This window comes from Chelonoidis abingdonii, chromosome 8, assembly GCF_003597395.2.
Source record: "Chelonoidis abingdonii isolate Lonesome George chromosome 8, CheloAbing_2.0, whole genome shotgun sequence".
Classification (NCBI taxonomy): domain Eukaryota; kingdom Metazoa; phylum Chordata; order Testudines; family Testudinidae; genus Chelonoidis; species Chelonoidis abingdonii.
The window spans coordinates 105861076-105880400 of NC_133776.1; the positions used below are offsets into that span (position 1 = coordinate 105861076).

Sequence of the window (19325 nt, forward strand, 5' to 3'; positions counted from 1 at the left end):
TCTGTTTCCTTGTATTTGGGGTTTGTCTCTTTGTGGAATAAAGGAGACATGCTTCTTGGTATTGTGATGTAAAGAGATTGCATCAATACTCTCAGGTTAGCCCAGAGAGGAAAGTCTGGGTGGGAGAGAGAGCGGGGGAAGGGAAGTGGGTTATTTCCCTTTGTTGTAGGCTCAGGGCTTCTGAGTCTTGGGATCCCCCCAAAGAAGGTTTGGGGAGACCAGAGGGGGACAAAACCTTGGAATTTTTGGATGGTGGCAGCAAGATCAAAGCTAAGCTGGTAAGTAAGCTTAGAAGGGTTCATGCTAAGCACCCAGATTTTGGACGCTAAGGTCCAGATTTGGGAAAGAGGCTTATGATAGGGGTGTAACCTGCAGTGCTTGTCCCAGGCAGTCTGTAATGTGGGCAGACTAGAGGGCACAGCTCTCAAGGCAGTTGACTGTTCTCTGGCATAAGGAGAGGCCGATTTTACTCAAGAGTTCTGTGCGTTTTCTCTCCTGTCTCCCCCAGTGTGAAGAGGCCTTGTTCCAGGTGGTATCAGATGCTGTTGATGTAAATTCAATGTGTATATGAATGTTTCTCTGCCCTAAATTACAATGTAAAGTCTGCAATCCGAGCCGCATCCTGGGTAAGGGTGTCCCCTCCATGCACCTTACAGCCCAGTTGCGCACAGGAGACACTTTGCTTCACATGCAGATCTGTCAGTCTAAGCAGTAAGACATGTGGCAGAGAGTTTGGGGCAGAACCTTGGCCTGGAGACTGTGTATAGGGTGTTCTGTGGCCTTGGCCGACCCTAGTGTTCAGGTTGTTTCACGGGTGATCAGCATGAATGGCATTCTGCACTCAGGGAATGGTATTTGTGGACACAAGATAATATTTGAAGAGGCTGGTCTGATATGCTGACAGAACAGTGGAAGCATCTTTTCCAAATGCAGGCTGACTGATCAGAGAGGAGTGCCCTTTGTTTGTGTACTGGTGGCAGGCAGGTAACACCTAACTGCTTTAGCAGCCAAACCCTGCCACAACACTAGTGCAATGGGCAAGTTTTGTTAGGGCAGCCAAAAGAGAAGGGGGTTCTGTATGTGCCAGGGATGCTGGCATCTGAGAATGTGGGTGCATCCATGTTTTGGCTCAGAGCTGCTTTTCTCCCTGGGGGAGCTTGGTAGGGGCTAATTCTGTGCATCATCTTCCTTCTGCGCATTTCATGCTCTTGCCTCAGAAATTAGGCCATCCAGGCATTCTGTGCCAAGCAGTGCGACCAGGTGGGTGGAGGGTGTGTTACAGCCATGCTCCCTGGGGAGAAGCAGAGAGCAGCCTTAGCCTTTGCTCATCTTCCTCTGACCTGCAAGTTCCCCTGGTCCTTGTCCTCACATGAATTCGCTGTCGTGCCCCAGAAGAGTCTCCAGCAAGAGACTGGTGCGTTCAAAGTGGTGCAGAGATTGAGGTGGAATTGGGAGTTCCGGGAAGCTATGCCAGTTGGTGACACACATGCCAGCAGGGAGCGCTGTGGAGAGGGATCAGGATTTAAGGTCAGGCTTGATGAAGCCCTGGCTGGGATCATTTAGTTGGGGTTGGTCCTGCTTCGAGCAGGGGGTGAGACTAGATGAGCTCCTGAGATCCCTTGCAACTCTGATATTCTATGATTCTGTGAGCAGTCCTGCCCCTTCCACATTCCCTGCCTCTGCTTTGCATTCAGTCAGCCCCTGGCTTGCAGTGTGGAATGACTGGGGCTGTGCAAGCATTGCTAGGTGGGATCACCCGCTGCTCCCAGTCCCACAAGTTGAATTTGTTCTCCTGGAGGAGGCCTCCCCACGCAGAGTGATGAGTAGGGGGTTGCTGGTCCCCTCTGCACAGACTGGGAGTGGGGGGTCATATCTAGAGCTGCACAGTCCGAACCCAGGGTCTGACTGGGTCGGGGGAGGGGCAGACCTGACTCATGGATCTGAGCAGGGACATGGTGAATGGTAGAGAGTTGCTGGGGACTATGGGAAGGTGGGTTAGCCCCTTTGCAGGTTCTGGCCTTGGCCTCCACTGACCCCGTGATTGCTCACGCCCGTGGTTCAGGCAGCTCTCTCCCCTTGGGACTGCAGCAAGAGAAACCATTCCCTGTGCCCTCCCAGACCCAAGAAACTCCTTGCTTGGGCTGCAGGGGTCACAAGCAAGCCACCCCTCCTGCCCTGGAGCACAGGAGCTTCTGCCTCGTCTGCAGGTGGTGCTGTGGTGTAGGGTAAGCCCCTCCCCGTGCACTAGGCCCTCCCCTCTCAATCCTGGGGCTGCATTCTTCCTGGCTTGGCAGGTTCACAGGTCTCTTCCCCCTTCTTGTCACCACTTGGCTCTCTCACCTGGGTTCCTAGTTACATGGAGGCAGTTGATCATATCTCTAGTAGGCCTGTATTCAGTTGTCTCCAAACCTGCTGCTGATTTAAGTGTGTTTTAGTGAGGACAAATTACTTGAAGCTGCTTTAGTGCCATGGAAGCATTGGTGTCCTCTGGCATCTGCCTCTTAGCACTGCCTTTCCATGTCTTCCTCGGGCACCAGAGCTTCTGCAGAGTGTGCTGGCAGCAGGATCAGATGATCTATGTGCCTTGTCTCTGGGGGTTACCCCTGTGTGACAGGTATTGTGGGACCTTTCAGCATAAGAACAGGGTCTTGATCTCGGTTTGATCTGCCCTTGTCTGTCGTCCTCACCTATATCCTTTTACTTACGTGTTATGGAAAGAACGAATGCCTCAGACTTGTCAGTGGTTCTACGTTAAATCAAGAAAAGACCTGAGCATCCTGGTGAGCAAGAGGCCAATGAAATCTGAGCTCAGTGTGCAGCCACTGTCAGGGAATCCACTGAGCTATTGGGCTGCAAGAAAGTAACAAGAGAATATTCTAGTGCCATTGTCCAAATCAATGAGCACCCTCCCCGGACACAGCTCCCCTGGGCCAGCCCATCTCCAGTGTGGGGCAGGGCTTGGAGGTGTTATGAGGCAGGCAATGAGAAGAATTAAGAATTGGGAGAGACCACATGGAGAGAGAAACCATTGGGGCTGTCTAAAGAGGGGTCAAATAAGAGGGTGAGGTAGAGGGATCCACAGTGATGAATTATCCAGAGAAGGGAGATCAGATGTGGCGATTCTCCATTGCTCACTGCACAAGACCAAGGGCCAGTGCAGGGACACTGAAAGGCAGCACACTTGAGAAGGAAATACTTTTTCACACCCCACAATTGAGCTGTGAAACTCATTGCCACAAAGTGTCATTGAGGCCACACACGTAGCAATGAGGCAATTAGATGGGGACATAGAATCATAGGATTAGAAGGGACTGCAAGACTCATGTAGTCTAACCCCCCGCCAAGTGACAGCCAGAGTTCCATTAAGTCAGAATGAGAGGGAAAAGCGGCAGAGAGTCCTGTGGCACCTTATAGAATAACAGACGTATTGGAGCATGAGACTCACGAAAGCTCATGCTCCAGTACGTCTGTTAGTCTATAAGGTGCCACAGGACTCTTTGCCGCTTTTACAGATCCAGACTAGCATGGCTACCCCTCTGATATTTGACACCAATGAGAGGAATGTGAGCTCTCGGGCATGGGCCAAATGCCAGTTGATGGGGGGTTAGGTAGAAGGGTATTCTCTTCTGGGGGTTCTTGCAGCTGATGCTGGGGACTGAATTCTTGTGCTGGTCTGGTCTGACAATTCCTGTGCTCATGTTTTAGAACTGTTTGGATAACCAGCCTTGTTCACAGGTGTGGAAAAGTAGAAGATCGAGTCCCAGACCCATTCTTTTTTTGGTGGGAAGGGAATGCCACTGCCAGCAGCTTGGCTCCCTCTTCCTAGGGCCAGGCAAGTGCAGGCAGCATCCGTGCATGTCCATGGTGCAGCTGCCCCTGGGTTTTCTGTGCCTATATGGGAGGATAACGAGGGGGCCAGGATCCTTTTGTCTGTCTCTTCCTTTTTCCCTCTTCCTCCCTCTCTCTTGGTCTCCATGACAGGACACAAGGGGGCTTGGGGTGAAATGCTATCTGATCCCAGGGAGGCTTTGGTTGAGAATTGGAATTGTTTCTGGGAATTTTGGAGACCTCCAGAAAGCGCCTTTCATTTTTATCCAACTGCAGAAATGGCTGTTATTTATTGAAGATATTTACAAGAATAATGCTGTGCCATGGGGCTGTGAACTGGCAATGAAGTGCGCAGTGTTTGGGATCAGCCCTCTGAACTGTTCTCCCCTCCATTTCAGGGGAGCTGCTCAGGTCTGGGTCTTGGGGTCACAGCTCAGCAGAGAGCAGGCACTGTCCAAATGCAGCCTTTGCTGTGTGTCCTGCAAGAGACTGGGGCAGGTGGCTGTGAGCCCCGCTTCCCCTCCCTGCACCCAGTGCAGAAGGAGAGGTGGGGGCCGGGGAGAAGAGAAGACAGCTGCAGCGGGGGAGCGAGTGACAGAGAGTTCTTCAGCCACCTGTGTCTTGTTCAAGGGCACATGAGTGTGAAATTCAATTTGTAGACGCAAGCTGTGGCTGGTGAGGAACATGGGCCCCTGTGTCTGCTGGAGCCTGGCAGTCTGGGAGCATTGCAGCCTATATGCACAGTATGTCCTGCCTGCCAGCTCCCAGGGAGGCTGACGTCACCCCAGCGAAGCAGTGGCTGCTGCAGGACATGTCTGCTTGAAGTCTTGTCAGGTTCTCCCCTGGTGTGGAGCCTTCTGTCTCCATCCGGGAGCTCCCTTCCCCAGGAGCTGAGCTCATACTACACTGGCACCTACTGAAAGCACCTGGTAGATGCTCCATCGTGTCTCCTTCCCATGGCCTGGTGGGCTCAGGGCCAAGATCATGGTAAGAGGGCCGAGATTGTGCCCAGCATGTGCTGAGGTGTGAGGGGTGCTGTGCGTGAAGCCTGCACTGTGCGCGCCAAGGGCCTGTAGGGAAGCTGGGTGGGCAGCTGCTTTCTCTTCCTTTTCACTGGGCGGATTCTGTTCCTCTCCCATCCCTGTGCGTTTCAGGGCAGGTTGTCAGCTGGATGAGACTTGGGTGGTGTCTGAAAGGTGAGGACTCCCCAGGTGGAGGGCAAGTTCATGCTCCTGCTGGGGGCTTTTGTGGTATAGTGTCCCCCTTTCCCCAGACCGCAGCTGGACAGAGCGGGTTGAGTGCTCACACCCTGGTGCTCTGGGGGTTTGGGAGTGGAAGATGTCCCTGGTCGGAGTTCTCCCACAGACCCCAGCTCCAGGTTGCAGCATTTCTGCTTCTGCCTCCCCACAATGCATGGAGTGGGCTTTGCCTGCATCAGGAACCCACTGTTTGGGGGTGATGGCATTGTGGGGCAGGCAGGAAGTGCCTTCTCTAATGCCCTGATGTCTTGCGCCGCTGCCCTGCTGCTGCTGAGGCTGACACCTCCCAGTGGCAAGAGAGGCTCATAGCTGAGTACAGCAGCTTCAGTTTGACATATCCCAAAGAGAGCAGTTGCCTGTCTGAGCTCAAGTGGAGTCCATCAGGGCATTGAGCAGCCTCTGTTGTTAACAGGTGCCTGAGTGCAGGAGGAAGGCTGGGGAGAGACCAGGGCTAGGACAGGTCTTATGGCTACCTTGGCAGCAATTTGGTGCTCTTTGGGCGGGAGCTGATGGTCTGGCTCTGGCTCTCCTCCATTTGAGTATTGGGAAATGTGTTTTAATGCAGCCAAACGAAAGACTGTACAACTAGGAGCAAAGAATGTAGGTCATGCTTTTGGGATGTGGTTTGTATCTTGGAATGCAGCAGCTCTGCAAAGGATAAAGGTTATGGTAGATAACCAGTGAAGCATGAGCTCCTGCCAGGGTGTGGAGGGTGAACACCATCCTGGGATGAATAAGAGAACTTTAAGCAGGAGTAGGAATGTGAAATTCCCTCTGTATACAGTATTAGTGAGATCACCACTAGCTGTTGTGCCTGGGTCTGGAAAACCTTCCTTATAGCAAGAGACTAGGAAAGCTCAATCTATTTTTGTTTACCCCAGAGAAGGTTAAGGGTTATTTGATCTTGGTCCACCCCATGACTGTGGGTTTAGTGTGGAAGTAGTGCTAGTGGCCCCACTGGCCTTAAACTTGGACTATAATACATATGTAGGGAGGAGATTTCAGATAGTAGACAGAAAAGGCCTTGTGTGATCCAGAGGCTGGCCCAATGAATGATGCCACTGTGGACGATAACAAATGCTCATGGGGTCAAGGACAGAGTGACTGACTCTGTGACCAGGTGGGCAGGCCACTCGGCTGTGATGTGCAAGATCAAGTTCAAGTCACTGTTTCTTTGATTAATTATTTTATACAAAATGGAGGAGTTTCAACAGGAGAGATTGAGAGAGCCCTACACCAGAATAGTCCAAAAACCAGAGGCTAGAACATGCCCCTGCAGTGAGGAACCCCAAGTGCAAATTTCTTGTTCTTAGCATGGGTAGCGGATTAGCCCCTCTCCCCATGGAAGGAGGAGTTCCCCCCATGGCCACTGGAGCCCTGGCCCACCTGTCCCAAGCTGCCACTGGCCGTGGCTGAAGCTGAGTCTCCACTGGCTTCAGGGGAGAGGGGGAGGGAGACGAGGTCTTGGGCAGATCCTAGGTGGGGCCATAGACTGGGCTAGGGGAGGCTTAGGGTACATCCCGAGTACCCACCAGTGTCGGTGGGTAGTGAGCGATTTATCAGGGGTCGATATATTGCGTCTCATCTAGATGCGATATATTGATCCCCGAACGCTCTCCCGTCGACTTCGGAACTCCACCAGAGCGAGCGGCTGTAGCAGAGTTGACGGGGGAGACACGGTTGTCGATCCCGCGCCGTGAGGACAGAAGGTAAGTCGGAATAAGATACGTCGACTTCAGCTACGGTATTCCCGAAGCTGAAGTTGCGTATCTTACATTGACACCCTTCCCCCCCATCAGTGTAGACCAGGCCTTAGCCTGCCCCGACCTTTGATATCCACGCCTCGGGCAGAGGGGAATTGAACTGGGGTCTCCAGAATCCCCAGTGAGAGTTCTAACTACGTGGCTAGCAGTCATAAAGGAGGCCACCTCCTCACAGGTTCCAAGCCACAAGGAATCATTGTGATAATCTAATCTGACCTCCTGCACAGCACAGGCCACGGAGCTACCCCAAATAGTGCTGTCTCCTCCCCTCCCTGTCTCCCGGCATTTCGTGAGTGTAGTTCTTTGCTTTTCTGAAAATGTCTGAAATTGAAACTAAACATTTTGGGTTGAAACATTTTGTTTTGACATTTCTACAATGTTTTGCTTTTTTTCAGTTCAGTTGAAACTATTCAGTGACATGGCATGGATTCGTGAATAGTTCTGGGTCAGCAAAAACTGCATTTTTCAGTGAATAAATGATTTGCTGAAAAATATCCCCCCAGCTGTAGTTCTGGGCAAGCTGCAGGAATTCTTGGGTGAGGGTCTCTGGACAGTGTTACGTAGGGCTCAGATGAGGTGGTCAGACTGAGCCCTTCTTTCTGTCCTCGTGAAATGTGTGAAACGTGGCTGAGGCACTCTGCCAATGGGGCATTGTTGAGACATGGTGCTGCTGTCGCCACAAGGGGGCAGAAAGCCAGAACACTGAGCAGTGTGAGGGGACCTGATGGTTTCGGCCTGGCACATGGAAGCTCATGTTTATCTTTCCCTCGGTCTTGGCTTTTCCTGTGGCAGCCCGAAGGAGGTACTGAGCATTGCCCTGTTTGTATCAGCTCTGTTGTGACGGGCATGGGAAAGCTGGCCTCTGAGCTGCCTTTTGTGTGGTAGATCGCTGTCAGGGGATGCATAGGGGCAGCATTATATAAAGCAGTCATGTGTGGGGAGCTTAGAAACGTGCCAAAGGGATGCCACCAACAGCCCCAACTGGAACCCTAACAGTAATGCAGCAGCCCAGCCATAGGACACAAGGACAGGCCATGCTTCCTGTTTGAGTCTGAAAAAGACAGGCTTTTTCATATACTGTGAGCCACTGTGTCAGGGTGCTTAGCACAGGAGAATGGAGCAGAGCTGTGTCATAAATAGATAGCTAAGGGTTAATGTTTCTTTTACCTGTAAAGGGTTAACAAAAGGAACCAAACACCTGACCAGAGGACCAATCAGGAAACCGGATTTTTCAAAGCTCTGGGAGGGAATTTTTGGGTGTGTGTTCTTTGTCTGTCTCTCTGTTGTGCTCTCTTGGCTCTGAGAGAGGATCTCTCTATCTCCAGGTTTTCTAATCTTCTGTTTCCAAAGTTGTGAGTACAAAGGTAGAAAAACAATAGGCTTATATTGTTTTTTTTTGTATTTACATGTGTGTAGTAGCTGGAATGTTTTAAAATTGTAATTTTTTTTGAATAAGGCTGTTTATTCTGTTTCTTTAAGCCAATAACCCTGTATTGGTCATCTGATACAGAGACCATTTTATGTCTTTTTTTCTTTCTTTTTTATAAAGCTTTCTTTTTAAGACCTGTTGGATTTTTTCTAGTGGGGGCTCAGGGATTGAGCTGGCAGCTCACCAGGGAATTGGTGCGGGGGAAAAAAGGAGGAGGAGGGAAGGTGAATTGTCCTCTCTGTTTTGTAATTCAAGGAGTTTAAGTACAGTAATCTTCCAGGGTAACCCAGGGAGGGGAAGCCTGGGAGGAGGTAAAGAGGGAGAAGGGAAGTGGGTTATTTCCCTTTGTTGTGAGACTCAGGGCATCTGAGTCTTGGGGTCCCCCAGGGAAGGTTTTGGGGAGACCAGAGTGAGGCAGGCACTGAAATTCCTGACTGGTGGCAGCGATATCAGATCTAAGCTGGTAATTAAGCTTGGAGGTTTCATGCTAGCATCTTATTTTCTGAACTCTAAGGTTCAGATCTGAATAGGAAAGCTATGACAAGCTGCCATTCAGTGTTGGGATGATGGGAGCGTGGTGTGTGACAGAGGCCTGAGAGCCAGAGGGATAATGTGTCTGCAGTACAGAGTCGCCATCAGCCTGTCTTCACCCCAGTCAGTTAGCTGTGGGTCTGCAGTGTGAACCTGCTGCAATCCTTGTACGCCCTTAGCCACGCAGATCCGGCGCTGTCCCTCACTCGTGGTGTGGAGCTGACCTAGATGTGGTGCTAAGGTCTCCTTTTGTGCAGTTAGGGAGGTGCTAATGATGACTGGACAGCTGGAATTGCACTAGGAGTTTCCTTTCAATGGGTCCTTTGCAATCTTCTATTTTGGAACTATCAATTTTAGCCTAGTTGAATGTTGCTAAGTTCTTTGGGTTGAGAAGTTCTGTAGTTGTTAAATTAGTGTTGCAATATGCCACATTTCAGAGGGCTGGTCTTCCCTTTGCTTGGAGCCCTTTCAGTTAAAAACCACGGCATGTGGCCACCTCTGAGCCTGCCTGCAGCAAGAAGTTCATCTTATCCAGTGAGTTTAAAAAAAAATAAACACACTTATCTCTATGGCAACAGAAGAAGTTTAATATACCTGAAAAAACTGATTAACCTTGTAAAGTGATGGCAGACCAAGTTACAATCTTAACTCTACGCCTTGCAGAATGACATGGAGAAATGCTGTGCAAGTGTCATGTTATTGCTATGAAGAGTTTGTTTTGGCTTTTTTGATGTGTTCTGCATTCATGTAACTAACTGCCCAAATGGTCAGGTCTGTGCTCTGTGGTGTTGTTTGTAAGTGACAATAAGTAGTGTATGCTCCCCTCTGTGACCTCCATCTAACTTGCAGGAACAGTGGTACACGCCTCTGATTGGGGCACCTTTGCATGCGGGTAGGTCTGTCAGTCGTGACGTGGGGGGATGCAGTTGGTCCTGCGGAGGGCAGTCGGTCACTGGCAGTGCGGGGGTGGGGGGGAGTGCATGCGTACATTGTGGGGTGGGGGAGTCCATGCACATTGGCTGTGGGGGGGGTTGGTTACTAGCTAGGATGAGCATATGTTCTGGTTTGGCTGGGACAGTCCCTTTCTTAAGCCCTGTCCTGGCAATCCCGACTTTTTTGGCAGAAGAGGGCATTTGTCCCATTTGCTCTTGCCAACTGGGAAAATGCCCACTTTTGTTAAAAAGACGGAGTGCAGTATCGAGGAATGGTGTGGATTGGGAGCGGCGGCATGGTTTGAGCAACTAGCGACACCCTCGAGTGGGGAGCCGGCAGGGTTCAGGTGAGTGGCTGGGGCCAGTCCTCCAGGGGGGTGGAGGGAGAGGAGGTTGGAGAGAGGGGCTTGTGCCAGCCCTGGGCACTGTCCTGTTTTCCCTTTGGGAAATAAGGTCACCCTATTACTAGCTATGTGGGGGATGATGCTGTTCAGCAGTGGCATGGGAGGCATGTGTATTGGCTGTGGCAGAGGCTGTCACTAGCGGTGAGGGTGATGGGGGGCCACACTGATCTCTGGTGTGTATAGAATCATAGAATTATAGGACTGGAAGGGACATGGAGAGTCCCCTGCATTCATGGCAGGACTAAATATCTAGATCATCCCTGACAGGTGTTTGTCTAACTGCTCTTAAAAATCTCAAATGATGGAGATTCCACAACCTCCCTAGGCAATTTATTCCAGTGCTTAACACCCTGACAATTAGGCATGGGTTTGTATTGTTTTGATCCAGCGTGTGGTGCTTCGGTAGGCATTGCGGTGGGCAGAATTGAGGTTGTCTGCGTTTGAGCTTGGTGACTGCATGGGGAGGATTGGTCTTCTACAGTGTGTTTGGGTGAGTCTGTGCTGTGTATGTCTATAGCACGTGCTAGGTCTGTGGCTTTGAGTTTCCCATTCTTGTCCTTAGCAACCTTAACTAACTTTCACACTGTGTGTTTGAATAAGTCTGGGGTTTACAGAGCGTTGTGTTTCACACTCCAGATGTTGTAGAGCAAGTACACTAAATATAAGGGGAAAAGATACTCTGTCAGCTTGCTCCCACTCTCATCCAATGGGCTACATGCACTAGTGGACACAGCACAGATCAACTCCCATTATAGCAGCCAACCAACAGCTTGCCCATGTTCCAACAGATTAGTAAATCACTCTCTGAGTAGTTCTGGGCACCCTAAAGGAGTCTCAGGCCAAGACCTATGAATCCAGCCCTGCTCTTCCTGGCCATTCCTGATCAGAACAACCAGTGCCTCATTCAGAGAAGAACTTTTCCTTCCTCCCTCAAACACGGAACAGTCTGACCAATCCTAAAGAAACCCACCCTGGATACTTCCGTCGTCACCAGCTACCACTTGGTGACATATCTCCAGTTCCTGAGCAAGCTCATTTTGACACTAACCAAAGGCCAACTATATGCTCATCTAATTGAAGCCAGTGCCATGTCTAGGATACTATCAGGTTTCAGGCCGGGATTTGGAACTGAAAGTGCTATAGTGGCACTGATGGATGATCTCCTGCCACTGGATACAGGGCAGACATTCAGTCTCACCCTCCTGGACTTCTCCACAGTTTTCGGCACTGTTGACAGTGAGGTTCTTCTGTCTCACTTAAGAGAAGTGGCAGGGTTCCACAATTCACTAAAATTGTTTGAATCCTTCCTGGAGGGATACATACAAAAACAGAATGGCCAGACTGGGTCAGACCAATGGTCCATCTAGCCCAGTGTCCTGTTTCTGACAGTGGCCATTGCCAGATGCTTCAGCGGGAATGAACAGAACAGGGCAGTTATCACATTGTACAAAGCCAGCTTCTGGCAGTCAGAGGCTTAGGGATACCCAGACCATGGGGTTGCATCCCTGACCATCTTGCTAATGCCATTGATGGACCTGTCCTTCATGAACTTAGCTAATTATTTTTTTAACCCAGTTATAGTTTTGGCCTTCACAAAATGCCCAGCAACAAATTCCAAACGTTGACTGTGCATTGTGTGAAGAAGTACTTTCTTTGTTTGTTTTAAACCTGCCTATTAATTTCGTTGAGTGACCCCCTGGTTCTTGGGTTATGTAAAGGGGTAAATAACATTTTCTTATTCACTGTCTCCACACCATTCATGATCCTATTGTCCTCTATTGCAAGGTTTCTCAAACAAGGGTTGCCACTTATATAGGGAAAGCCCCTGGTGGGCCAGGCTGGTGTGTTTACCTGCCCTGGCCGCAGGTCCCACTGGCCACAGATCGCTGCTTCGGGCCAGTGGAAGCTGCTGGAAGCGGTGCGGGCCAAGGGACGTATTGGCCATCACTTCCAGCAGCTCCCATTGGCCCGGAGCAGCGATCCGCGGCCAGTGGGAGCTGCAATTGGATAGGGCAGGTAAACACACTGGCCTGGCCCGCCAGGGGCTTTCCCTACACAAGCAGAGATTCCTGTTGAGAAACCCTGCTCTATCATATCCCCCCATTAATTGTCTCCTTTCCAAGCTGAACAGTCCTAGTCTTTTAATCTGTCCTCAAATGGAAGTTGTCTTTTTACCTATCCCTTTCGTAATGGTTCTTAACACCCTGTTAGCTTTTTTGGCTGTCACTGCATATTGAGCGGACGTTTTCAGAGAATTATCCACAATGATTCCAAGTTCTTTTTCTTGAGTGGTAACAGCTAATTTAGACACCATCATTTTGTACGTGTTGTTGGGATTACATTTTCCAATGTGCATTACTTTGCATTTATGAACATTGAATTTCACCTGCCATTTTGTTGCTTTTGTAACTCTTCACAGTCAGCTTTGTACTTAACTGTCTTGAGTAGTTTTATATCATCTGCAAACTTTGCCACCTCACTGTTTACTCCTTTTTCCAGATCATTGGTGAATATGTTGAATAGCACTGGTCCCAGTACAGACCCATGAGGGAGACCGTTATTTACCTCTCTCCAGTCTGAAAACTGACCATTTCGTTCTACTCTTAGTTTCCTGTCCTTTAACCAGTTACTGATTCATGGGAGAATCTTCCTTCTTATCCCATGACAGCTCACTTTGCTTACGACAGGGACCTTGTCAATGGCTTTCTGAAATTCCAAGTACACTATATGCACTGCATCACCCTTGTCCACATGCTTGTTGGCCCCCTCAGAGAATTGTAGTAGATTGGTGAGCCATGATTTCTCGTTACAAATGTTGTGTTGACTCATCTCCAGCAAATCATTTTCATCTGTGTGTCTGATAAGTCTGTGCCTTACTATAGTTTCAACCATTTTGCCTGGTACTGATGTCAGGCTCACTGGCCTGTAATTGCCAGGATCACCTCTGGATCCTTTTTCAAAATTTGACATATTTGCTATCCTCGTCATCTGGTACAGAAGCTGATTTAAATGATAGGTTTCATACTACAGTTAGTAGTTCTGCAATTTCATATTTGAGTTCCTTCAGAACTCTTGAGTGAATACTGTCTAGTTCTGGTGACTTATGACTGTTTAATTTGTCAAGTTGTTCCAAAATCCCCTTTATTGACATCTCAGTCTGGGTCAGTTCCTCAGATTTATCACTTAAAGAATGGCTCTGATGTGGGAATCTCCCTCTCATCCACTGCAGTGAAGATTGATGCAAAGGGGGTGGGGGAGAGGGATAGCTCAGTCGTTTGAGCAGTGGCCTGCTAAACCCAGGGTTGTGAGTTCAGTCCTTGAGGGGGTCATTTAGGGATCAGAGGCAAAAATCAGTACCTGGTCCTGCTAGTGAAAGCAGGGGGCTGGACTTTCAGAGTCCCTTCCAGTTCTATGAGATATACCTATATCTCCATATATTTTTATTATTTAAAGAATTCATTTAGCCTCTCTGCAATGGCCTTGTCTTTCTTGAGTGCTCCTTTAGCACCTCGATTGTCCAGTGGCCCTACTGATTGTTTGGCAGGCTTCTTGCTTCTGATGTACTTACAAAAACTAACTACTTTTTTTTGTTTTGCTAGTTGCTCTTCAAATTCCTTTTTGGTCTGCCTAATTATACTTTGACACTTGACTTGACAGAGTTTATGCTCCTTTCTGTATTCCTCGAGGGGGAGGGATAGCTCAGTGGTTTGAGCATTGGCCTGCTAAACCCGGGGTTGTGAGTTCAATCCTTGAGGGGGCCATTTGGGGAATTGGGACAAAAAATCTGTCTGGGGATTGGTCCTCCTTTGAGCAGGGCTTTGGACTAGATGACCTCCTGAGGTCCCTTCCAACCCTGATATTCTATGATTCTATGATCACTCCTTCCCCAGCCAGAAGTGATGGGAAACTGCATTTCCACCATTGGACCACTCCCCTGTGGAATCCCATGGGGATCAGTTCTCTCTCTGGTCTTATTCAACATCTACATGGAGCCATTAGATGAACTGGTCTGAATACTTGGATTCAAGTGTCGGCAGCATGAGATGATACTCAGTTCTACCTGTCTTTCACCTATATGATCAGACTATTTCACTAAGATGGCCAAGAGCTTGGCTGGAGAACAGCTGGATTAAACTGATCCTGAGCAAGACAGAAGTAGTGTTGGTGGGCAAAGGAGAGTATTTTGAGGAGTTTGCAGCCACGGTGGCATCTAGTTCTGTTGAAGATTCATCTCCACAATTAGTCACTTCAGTAGTAGTTTATGAACCTCTTGAATTCCTTGCTGTTGCCAAGCTCTCTCACAGCACTATCTGCAATTAATGCTTTCTACCATGTCCATATGGCTAGGAGACTCTGTCCCATCCTGGTGAACAATGACCTAGCCTCTGTTAGACACACCTTGGTCACCTTCCCTGGACTACAGCAGTACAATATAGGTCATGCAGAACCTCACTGCATGACTCCCTAGCAACATGGGCTTCGTGAGCACATCACACCTGTCCTCTGCTCTCTACACTGCCTTCCCATAAATAGAGCTGAGTTGGAGGCCTCAGCCCTTGTCTTCAAAGTGCCCTATGGCCTAGGCCTAGGTGTCTGAGCCAACAGTTCTAGGATGAGGGCTGTTGTTGAGAACTCTGCTCCTCGGCCCAGTGGGATGCTCTAGCAAGGGTAAAGCTTGTCTGCGGTAGACAGAACTTCTCTGGGAACAGTTGCAGACTGTGAAATGAACTTCTCCAAGAACTGTGGACCATTCCAAACCACTCTGCCTCCTGTTTCAAGTGCCTGGAACACTTATCCCACTTGCCTGTGTTACATACACAGAGCAACAAACCCCAAAGAAAACACTACTGCACATCAACTGGGTGAGCGAGAGAGAATCACATGTGACAGGAGTTAGTCATGTCACTTTGAAGAGCCACAACAATGATTTGAAGGCTGCAGAAAATGTCTGACTTTGAGAGACTTAAAGAGGTCAATCAAAACAAAGATCAAGTGGTGACTTTTATATGCTGTGATCAAGGACCTTCTCAGGGACAGAATACCAGGTACTAGAAGGCTCTTTAAACAAGTGGAGAAAGACATAGCAAGAACTGATAGCTGGACACTGAAGCCAGACAAATTCAATTTAGAAATAGGACACAAATGTTGATCTGTGAGGGTGATTATCCACTGGAACAAACTCCCAAGGGAAATGATTGATTCTGCATATCTTGGTGTTTCAGATGAAACCTTTTTGGAAGTTACACTTTAGCTAAACACAAGTTATTGGCTCAGTGCAGGAGGGACTGGCTGAAATTCTCTGGTCTGTGATATGCAGGGGCTCAGCTAGGGGGTCCCTGCTGACCTTTTAAAAAAAATCTCTGCATCCTAATACATTACTGGAGGGCTCTTGGACACTGGTGACATGGCAAGGTAAGTACCTCTCTGCTGAGGAATAGAATGTGCTGTCAGCTTGGTGGAGCTGTTGTTATATGATTTTGGGGGAGCTAATCTAGAAAGGGTGAATTATCAAGTCTGTGCCGAAAGCTCCTCTGACTGCCTGAGTTTTCAGTGCATTAGCAAGGCAGCATGTCTAGGGGTTAGAGCAGGGCTCCAGGAGGCAGGGTTCTGTTCCCAGATGTTTCACTGCTCCCTCTGTCCTTAAACAGGGCGGGTAAGATCAGTGCCTTGGCTTCCCCATCTGTAAGATGGGGGTTGATGCTTCCAGCTCACTGGAGGGCCTCTTGGCCTTTATGTGCATGACTGTGACATGATTTATTGTTAGTTACCTGTAAAATGCAGTAATGGTCAGAAAAGTGACCTTTGTACTCAGCACATCCATCCCATGTGTCCAAGTGTTTGCCTCACTCGTGGGACATCTCCAGCCCTCACACCTCCGCCACCAGGCAGCTTCAGTCGCTTTGCAGACCATGAATGCTCTTTAGAGGGAGAAGATGGCTGCTCTGATATCAAGGGGGCCGGCCGACTGCCTCTACCTGACTACCAAATACTTGTTTGCCTGGGCGGCTTCCCTGCACCGGGAGGCCTGGATCTCTCTGCTAAGAGAAACAGCTTCTCCCACATCTCTCCCTTGCTCCCAGATATCTGGCAGTTTGCTCCAGAGCATGCCTCTCCCTCTTCCCTTACTGTGCTGGGAAGTGCATAGACACAAACAAGTGGGCTGCTCCATGCTTACTGGACAAGCCTGGCTGGTGCTGAAGGGACAGCTCCCACCTGAGCTGATGCATCTTGTTTGCTGTGCAGATGTCAGCGGCTATGAGAGAGCCAGTCCACTCACTCGGAAATGGTTAGTCCTGCACTGGTTTGGGACTCTGGGGAAGGATAAACTGGCTAACAAACCCCAACCTGTATGGACTGACTGGCAGCATCGGGGGAGAGGGGGAGACTGGTGTCCTGCAGCTTGGACTCTCCTGTTTAGGGACACGCTTCCCAGGGAGCTGCGTGAGGAAGGGTCTGGGGAAAGCTGTTCAGTCTCTAAGTAATTTCAAACAGCCAGAAGCCCCTATCCATGACATGTACCTAACCCATGGAACTCCTGGCTGCTGGGTGCCCTTGAATCGGATGCTGCAGCTGAGTTAAAAGGGGCTGGTTCATTTCATGTCCATTAATATTTTCAGGTAGGTGCTATGATTGGGTTAATCAAGTCTCCTGCTCCAGGTGGCTGATGGAGGAGGGACTGTTCTTCCTGTGCACTGGAGTAAGGAGGGGCTGGGGGTGCTGGCTCAATGGCAGAGTTGTAGGGGGAGAGTTTGCTTCTTGGCAGTGCTGGTTGGTCTGTCAGGGGGTTTGCAGACACAGGGCAAAATGAGAAGCACTCTGAGGTATCAGCCCTAGGGTCCGAGTGTGCAGTGAGCCAGGACCATCTCATTCAGGAGCAAACACAGCAGACTTTCTTCCAGCTACAGCTGGTGAGCCTGAACTACCAGGCAGCATGAGTGGCGTGGAGCTGTGAGCACAGCTTCTGTGGCAAGGAGGTTAGGTGAGGTCTCCTTATCCTCAAATATTTGTAGTGCCCATCCCAAGGTGTTTTGGGATCAAACAGGCAGTTCTTTGTATTTAACAGCTGGGTCTGAGTGCTCTGCCTCAGGAACTGCCTCCCGCCAGCAGAGCTGATTGGCTGGACTGGGGACTGATGGATGAATGTCCATGCATAGCGGCTGTTCATCTCCAGGGATTCACTTGCAGTTTAGATGGTGATTTTCATTAGCCTCTGCCCCTGCTGAGAGTCATTTACAAATCAAACTCAGGCAGCGAAGCGAGGGAGGGGCTGTTGCCTCTTCACGAGGAAGTCGGGGGAGGCAGGAAGCTGCAGTGTGTGAGATAATCCAGGATATGGCATTAAATGGTCTATTTTGAAGTAACTGCCTATCAGGCATTCCGAATCCCAGCCTGGAGACAGACTTCCCTGCAGTGTAGCTGCTGCCGTGCTGGGGGTGCGGGTGGGGTTTGCTCTTGGCACCACCTCTTGCTGTGATGCAGTGGCAGCTGTTAGGTATGTGCCAGCATCAAATGCTCGTTTCTCAGCTTGGAGAGGAGGACAGTTCTAGATGCTGTCAGGAAGTATTGCAAGGTCTGCTGTGAGGAATGGTTTATCTGTGCTGTAACCCAGACTAAGGGGCACAGGCCCAGCTTGCTTTGAAGTGAGCTGATGGGCGAGTAGGATGCAGTCTGACACAGACTCCTTGGCAAAGGGTCCCATGTTCTTTGCAAACATGTCTCCCCTCAGACCTCACATACTCACTACACCAAAGACATGTCTTACAGGATATTTATCCATAAAGAGTAACGCAGAATATCTACCAAAAGATCCTAACTTGTCATTATCATTGGGAGTTGTATGCAGGGGTAATACTTAAGGAATAGCGTATTTACATTGGAAGTGTGCTTTATGGACTTGGAGTAGAAGTTAGTCACCAGAAAACAACATGGCTTTGTCTACACTGCACACCTTCTATTGGCACAGGTGTGCCGCTACAGCAGTGCCACTGTTAAGTATGCTCTTGTCAGCAGGAGAGCACTTTCCTGCTGACAAACTAAAACCATCCCCAATGAGGGTTGGGAGCTTTGTCCCACTGAGAAAGAGCTATCCACATTGGTGCTTTTTGACTGTAAAACTTTTGTCTATCAGACGTGTGGGTTTTTTTTCACACCTGTGACCAACAGAAGTTTTACCGAGAAAAGTGCACTGTAAACATAGCCTGTGCCTCAGTGATGGCCCATTCAAGCAGGGGGGAATTACCACCCCACCCTGGCTAGCCATTTATGCAGTATGTGGCTTACTTGCTTAGCCTTTTTCTGTCCCAAGACTACCAGTGGAAAACCATCAAAGATAACCGCAAGGAATCAAAACAACTTGGAGGTGAAAAAGAAACATGACAGCAGAGGTTTGCTCTGTCTCAAGAATAGAGACAAAAGACTGTTTCAGTATAACACAGAGTGGGGAGAGGCATTCTGTGTGCATTCACTGAAGAAACATCTTGTAGAGTGAGGGATGTTTTGGGTGTGGAAGTTTGGGTCCTGGTTCCTGTGAAGCTGCAACAGACCAAACTTGGGGAGGAAACTGACTTATCACAGAATTCTAGAAATGTAGGGCTATGGAACCCAGAGCACGTCTGACCACTGTTTGTCTAACCCAGGGCTCTCAAACGCCAATGACCACCAGGGCCACATGAGGGCTAGTGCATTGGCCCGAGGGCCGCATTACTGACACCTCGCCCCTGCCCCCACTCCACCCCTTCCACGAGGCCCCACCCCTGCCCCGCCTCTTCCACTCCTTACCAGCCCCCATTCCAACCCCTTCCCCGAAATCCCCACTCCAACTCCGCCCCTCCCTGCCTCCAGGGGGTGCAGGAGGAGTGTGGGGTGCAGCAGGGGCTCAGGCCAGGGAGTTGGGGTGTGGGATGCAGGAGGAGTGCAGCAGGGGGTCGAGGTGTGGCAGGGGGCTTAGGGCAGTGGGTTGCACTGTGGGGTGCAGGAGGGCTGAGGGGTGCAGCAGGGGTAGGGCAGGGGATCAGGGTGCAGGAGGGGTGCGGCAGCTGGCTCAGGAAAGTGGGTGCAGGAGGGGTGCGGGGTCAGGGTACGGCAAGGGGTGTGTCAAGGGGCTGTAACTGGTGTTGGGGCTCGGCCCTCTCAGGCACAGCTGGGAGCCAGGGCGCCTCACTACAGGCAGCAAAGAGTTC

The 19325-nt window shown here is 49.8% G+C and overlaps 1 protein-coding gene across 5 annotated transcripts in view; it reads left to right on the forward strand.

The window, feature by feature from the left end:
* Window positions 1-19325, forward strand: part of NLGN3 (neuroligin 3) — a 102066-nt gene that overhangs the window by 12955 nt on the left and 69786 nt on the right. The window contains exon 1 of one of the 5 annotated variants that reach the window (XM_075068930.1): window positions 514-561. The exons of the other annotated variants lie outside the window; for them this stretch is intronic. The gene's annotated coding sequence lies outside the window, so the exon portion shown is untranslated. Of the gene's footprint in view, window positions 1-513; window positions 562-19325 lie in introns of those variants that run through there. 5 annotated transcript variants of the gene reach the window in all.